Source organism: Monodon monoceros, unplaced genomic scaffold (genome assembly GCF_005190385.1).
Source record: "Monodon monoceros isolate NGI ecotype Baffin Bay Population unplaced genomic scaffold, NGI_Narwhal_1 Super_Scaffold_21, whole genome shotgun sequence".
In the NCBI taxonomy this organism is placed as follows: domain Eukaryota; kingdom Metazoa; phylum Chordata; class Mammalia; order Artiodactyla; family Monodontidae; genus Monodon; species Monodon monoceros.
This window is the reverse complement of record NW_021703778.1, coordinates 112,450,510-112,456,509: the sequence shown is the minus strand read 5'-3', so window position 1 is coordinate 112,456,509 and position 6,000 is coordinate 112,450,510. Positions and strand designations below refer to the sequence as shown.

General features: G+C 38.8%; 1 pseudogene; it reads left to right on the top strand.

Annotated features, from left to right (window-relative positions):
• The first annotated feature begins 707 nt into the window (after window positions 1-707).
• On the top strand, window positions 708-1,332 carry LOC114903892 (annotated as a pseudogene).
• The last annotated feature ends 4,668 nt before the right edge of the window (window positions 1,333-6,000 follow it).

Genomic DNA, 6,000 nt, shown 5'->3' with positions numbered 1-6,000 from the left:
TCACAGTGGACGAAATCCAACATTACTATGAAGAAAAAAGAAAATGAGACTCATACACAAAAGATAATCAGTGGATACCAACCCTAGGATGACCCAAATGTTGAAATTAGCAGGCAAGGATTTTAAAGCAACTATTACAGCTATGCTCAAGGACATATGCTTGTAATAAATGAACAAATAGAAACTATAAATAAGAGCCAAATGACAAGGCAGCATCTTGAGCACATGGTAAGGTTGTGGGCTCATGGACAAAGTGAGCTGGAAAGCGCTGGAGCAGAGAAAGTCCAGGCCAAGTATTAAGTTTGGCTTGTGATGCTTTTAATTAGAATCAATAATTTGCAATTGCAAGTTCACCTGATGCAGTCCTGTCCTCTTCATCCAATTTCTTAAGGTTCCTCTCAGTTTATGAACCTCTTAAAAGTATTAATATTCTAAGATCTGATAATTAAACCCTGTGGGATAAATCAAATCATTATTACAGAATTGTCAAGTTAACGTTGCTGCTGTTTCAAGGTCCAACAATGGGTCTCTTTTTCACTAAAAGGTGTAATGATGACTAGAATACCAAGATCTGGTATAGCCTACACTATGCTTCTAAAGCTTGGGCCTTTAACCCTTACATGTAGTCACACTGATTGTGACAAAAGAAAGATCTATGAGCTTGGCTATAAAATGTATGAGAGGTATTTTCTACTGCTACATGCACCATGATGATAAAGTTCAGCAGTTTAAACAAGACTCAACCCATGCCTAGTGAAGTTAAGCAACTTCTGTTGGATGTTTTGCAGCCTCAACAGCATGGGAGACGTTGACTAAGCAGGCATCAGATCAATGAGTCTTTGAATAGAACTTCAACTGGGTTCTCTGACCAAGCATTGCAGACCCTGCAAAAGACACTGAATGGTATCATTGCACCTAAGAGGCATTTACCATAGCAACCAATCTGTCAGACATGATCATGTATGAAAGGAATTTCTTTCTCCTTCTTGAAGACATATTGGAAAAGAGCAACTAGCCAAAGGACAGAGAGATCATCGTGGAGGTATTAATGGCTGTACCCACTGTACTCGAAAGAAATCTTCAGCCAGACTTTCAAGACAAAAAGTAGATCTAGACAAACTAGTAAAAGAAGCATTTCATTAATTTCAAAAATATGATATTCAAGTAAAGGAAGTTGAAAAAAAAGACGATATGGTTTTCTTTTACAACACTCTCTCCAATCCCCTGGAAAAAAGAGGAACATACAGCTATTTAACAAAGGCTCTGATAAGTATTCTGCTGGAGGAAGAAGTCAAGCCAAGCAATAATGACCTGTGTTTGGTTAGCTGGTGAGACAGGTAGAAGAAACTCTGTTGAGACACTTTGTCCAGAAGTGTGTTGTTTTGTTGAAGCTTAATCAAGGCATCCATAAATTAATGGATTGATTATGCTGGTGAGGTGCTTGCCATACTGTTGGCAGAGTTATTGGACCTCTTGAATGCTATAACCAATCTAATGGTAAGAAATATCTTTATTCAAGAGTAAAAAATTTGATGATCATTCCAATAGCAATAATAATCTTCACTGAATGATAGAATACTTCTAAAATGGAAACTTGACCTCTGCTTGTTTAATGATCTAATAGAGCATGAAAATGAATCTGTGCTTTATGTTTTTTTATCACTTGATATTGTCTCACAGGTCACTGAAGCTCTGCTTTTTTAAAAAATCTTTTTTCCTCTGCTTTTCAGATTGGATAATTTCTATCGATCCGTGTTCAAGTTCTTTGTCCCTTTCTTCTTCTGTCTCCAATCTTCTCTTCAGCTCATCCAGTGACTGTTTTTCCCATTTCATATGTTGTAGCTCTTTAGTTTCAGAATTTCCATTTGATTTATAAAATAGCATTTATTTCCCTAAAGTTCCCCATTTTGTTTAGCTATTATCAATATAATATTTTAATTTGTCTTTGAATATATACATATATATTATCATATATATTTACCTCTTTAAATGTACTTTTCTGCTAATTCCAACATTTTGGTCATGTAGAATTCTGTTTCTATTAACTGCTTTTTCTTTTGACATTGGGAACTATCTCCTATGTCTGCACATGCCTAGCAATTTTTTATTATAATCTGGCCATTATGAATAATACATTTTAGGGTCTTTGGATTCTGAATTCCTTTATCTTCTGCTAATCTTCTTTGAAGAATACTCATTTTTGTTCTACCAGGAAGTTAAGTTACTAGCTGATCCCCCTTGAACTTGCAGAGCATTGGTTTTACACATTCCTAAGCATATTTATTGAAATATTTGCCCCTTAACTTGGAGGCCAATCTTCTGGTCCTGTGACATTGCCTTTTTTTCCAAGGCAAACTTTCTTTTGATGGAAAGCCAGAGGTGTTCACTGAATCCATTTAACTTGGTGAGAATCAAACTCCAAACTCTCCTGCTTTTACATTCTTCCAGGTACTGTTTTCTGCTGAGCTCCTTGGAATCTCTCCTGTGCATAAGCATTTTGAGAGTTGGATTGTGATTTGAATAGCATTTAAATGCAAATTTGGGGTCTTCCCTCTCTCCACCCCAAACCCTCTACAGGGTTCCTCTGTTCTGGGATTTCCCTAACGTAATTTTCCAGGTATTTTTGCAGCCTCTAACTTCATGCTCTGATACCTCAAGTTGAAAACACTAGTCTTTTCTGTTCATCTTCTATCTGAACTTTGTGTGGTCTGAGTAGTGCCCTCAGTGAAATAGCCTGGTAAACTTGGTTCTCACCCAGTGAATGGTTCCATTAAAGACTAGAACCCCCTTCAGTTTCTGCCTGCTTCTGATCATTTTCCAAAGCCTTCAAATAATTGTGTGTGTGTATGTGTGTGTCTGTGTGTGTGTGCATTGTCCAGAGTTTACTGTTGTCTGAGAAAAACTTAGTCTGATATAATCTACTTTCCATGACCAGAATCAGAACTCCCATTCAAGAATACACACTTAAACAAGCTTTTAAGGTGATTCTTTTATACTCTAAAGTTTTGGAGCTGCTGTCTTAGATAAACTGTTGTTCTTAACTTTATCCTTTAAAAGTCACCTTTACTGCAAAAAAGAAGTTAAACTCTTTAGGTACATTAGTCACACTCCTTTTAACCGTGAAAGTAAAGTCCTGCAAAACATGATAACTATACTTTTCCCCACAATGTGTTCTTTGTTACTACAGTTTCCTAAAGGGACTGGAACCTGTCTGTTAAAAATCAGAAAACATTGTAGTAGAGTGGAAAGAATACAGTGTGGTACTCGGTTGTTAGGTTTTAAATGTGAAAACGCCTAAAGTAAAGGTCCAATAATATCAAAATTACCCTAGAAAATCCTATAAAATGGTGACAAAAATTTGTGTATATAATTTGATACAGTAATTTTTATGTGCATTAAAATTTGAGAACTACTGAACTAGACAAAAATGGTAATACAAAGAAACTCTCTAAGCAGTGGGTGGACATTCAAACTATCCTGCTGTCAAAATAACTACAAAATTAGAAGATGTGAACGGGGAGCAGGTAGAGAATTCTTAAAACTCCCTGTTTGTCAACCCAATCCAAAAATGGGCAGAAGACCTAAATAGACCTTTCTCCAAAGAAGATATACAGATTGACAGCAAACACATGAAAGGATGCTCAACATCACTAATCATTAGAGAAATACAAATCAAAACTACAATGAGATATCACCTCACACCAGTCAGAATGGCCATCATCAAAAGGTCTACAGGGATTCCCTGGTGGCGCAGTGGTTGAGACTCCGCCTGCCGATGCAGGAGACACGGATTCGTGCCCTGGTCCGGGACAGTCCCACATGCCGCGGAGCGGCTAGGCCCGTGAGCCATGGCCGCTGAGTCTGCACGCCCGGAGCCTGTGCTCCGCAACGGGAGAGGCCACAACAGTGAGAGGCCCGCACACCGAAAAAAAAAAAAGGTCTACAAACAATAAATGCTGGAGAGGGTGTGGAGAAAAGGGAACCCTCTTGCACTGTTGCTGGGAATGTAAATTGATACAGCCACTATGGAGAACAGTATGGAGGTTCCTTAAAAATCTAAAAGTAGAGCTACCATACGACCCAGCAATCCCACTACTGGGCATATACCCTGAGAAAACCATAATTCAAAAAGAGTCATGTACCACAATGTTCACTGCAGCTCTATTTACAATAGCCAGGAATGGAAGCAACCTAAGTGTCCATCGACAGATGAATGGATAAAGAAGATGTGTCACATATATACAATGGAATATTACTCAGCCAAGAAAAGAAACGAAATTGAGTTATTTGTAGTGAGGTGGATGGACCTAGAGTCTGTCATACAGAGTGAAGTAAGTCAGAAAGAGAAAAACAAATACTGTATGCTAATGTATATATATGGAATCTAAAAAAAAAAAAGGTTCTATTGAACCTAGACTCAGGACAGGAATAAAGATGCAGACATAGAGAATGTACTTGAGGACACGGGGAGGGGGAAGGGTAAGCTGGGATGAAGTGAGAGAGTGGCATGGACATATATACACTACCAAATGTAAAATAGATAGCTAGTGGGAAGCAGCCACATAGCACAGGGAGATCAGCTCAGTGCTTTGTGACCACCTAGAGGGGTGGGATAGGGAGGGTGGGAGGGAGACCCAAGAGGGAGGAGATATGGGGATATATATATGTATCTATATATATGTGTAGCTGATTCGCTTTGTTATAAAGCAGAAACTAACACACCATTGTAAAGCAATTATACTCCAATAAAGATGTTAAAAAAAAAACACAAAACCTCACTGTTCGTCTAGGCTGTGACTTCTCTTGTGTTTTGGAATATGACATGCTGACAATCAAAACTTAGCTCTACTACTTAGTAGCTATGTAATCTTCAGCAATTCGCTTAACCTTTCTGAGCCTTGGTTTCCTCATCTATAAAAATTGGGAACCCTTCTTTTGTAATATGAATGCCAAAATGCCTGGAACATTTCCTAGGACATGTCAGAAGCGAGGGTCCTGGACTTTCTCTTTATCTAAGAGTATTCCCCAAGCTTTGTTCTCAAAAGACCCAGGCAAATTCATTTCTGATGATTGGTTTGGATTCAATCTATCTTCTCCCAATACCTTTTTGTTTGTTTGTTTGTTTTGGTTTTGTTTTTGTTTTGCAGTACGCGGGCCTCTCACTGTTGTGGCCTCTCCTGTTGCGGAGCACAGGCTCCGGACGCGCAGGCTCAGCAGCCATGGCTTACGGGCCCAGCTGCTCCGCGGCATGTGGGATCCTCCCGGACCGGGGCACGAACCCGTGTCCCCTGCATCGGCAGGCGGACTCTCAATCACTGCGCCACCAGGGAAGCCCAATACCTTGTTTTTAAAGGGGGCAAGGTTTCAATGAACAACTTCAACTTACACACAAGTGAACCTTTTGAAAACTTATAGTTTCCTGCTCATTTTCCCAAAAGAATGCAACTTGATGGATAATTTATAAGAGGCTTAGTCAAGAGAAGAATAACCATGATAATGACGATTACATCCCAGAAAGGGCTTACTCTATTGATTATAGAATGTCTAACTCTGATATCTCCATTTATAAATATACTACCTGCTGTTCTGGGAGCAATCAGTGGTAGTTCTATAACTTTCATATAGGATACGGTGAGAGGTGATAATCTTGTGTGCCTTCAGGCAGATGGTAGGCAGGGCCATGAAACTGTACTTACACAAGGTAATAAAAATAAACTTTCCATATCAGAGGCTGGAGGGAATTTTTAGAGTTTGTTGGGGAAGAGGTGAAGCCCTCTCAATGCTTCTCACTTTGTGCTGTCCCTGGAAACAATGTAAGCCAGAAGACAGTGGAACATCTTTAAAATATTGCAAGAAAAAAAATACTGAACACCTATAATTCTGTACCCAATGAAACTATCTTTGGAAAATGGAGATTAAAATAAAGACACTTTCAGATATGCAAAAGCTAAAAGAATTTATCACCATCAGATCTGCACTACAAAAGAAATATTTAAAAGA